We start from the raw sequence: 261 nt of genomic DNA, 5'->3' as shown, positions 1-261 counted from the left end.
GCCTAAATAAATTTAAGTGCTGAAAAAAATCATTCTAAAAGATAATAATATTTTTTTTTCTTAAAATTACAAATATGACAAAATAACGCTATTAAGTGAATATATTTGAAGTAAAATCATTTCTGTTATCGAAAGTAATGATTAGGATGGCAAATTGTCTCATGTCACCTTCTTCATAGTTGTTACATAAACATTGTAATGGAAAAAAAGTATAAGTATCTAATTTTAGTTAATGAATATTAATTAATTTAAAAATATTAT

This window comes from Arachis ipaensis, chromosome B04 (genome assembly GCF_000816755.2).
Source record: "Arachis ipaensis cultivar K30076 chromosome B04, Araip1.1, whole genome shotgun sequence".
NCBI classification, from domain to species: domain Eukaryota; kingdom Viridiplantae; phylum Streptophyta; class Magnoliopsida; order Fabales; family Fabaceae; genus Arachis; species Arachis ipaensis.
The sequence above is the reverse complement of the archived record's forward strand: the minus strand, read 5'-3'. Positions refer to the sequence as shown.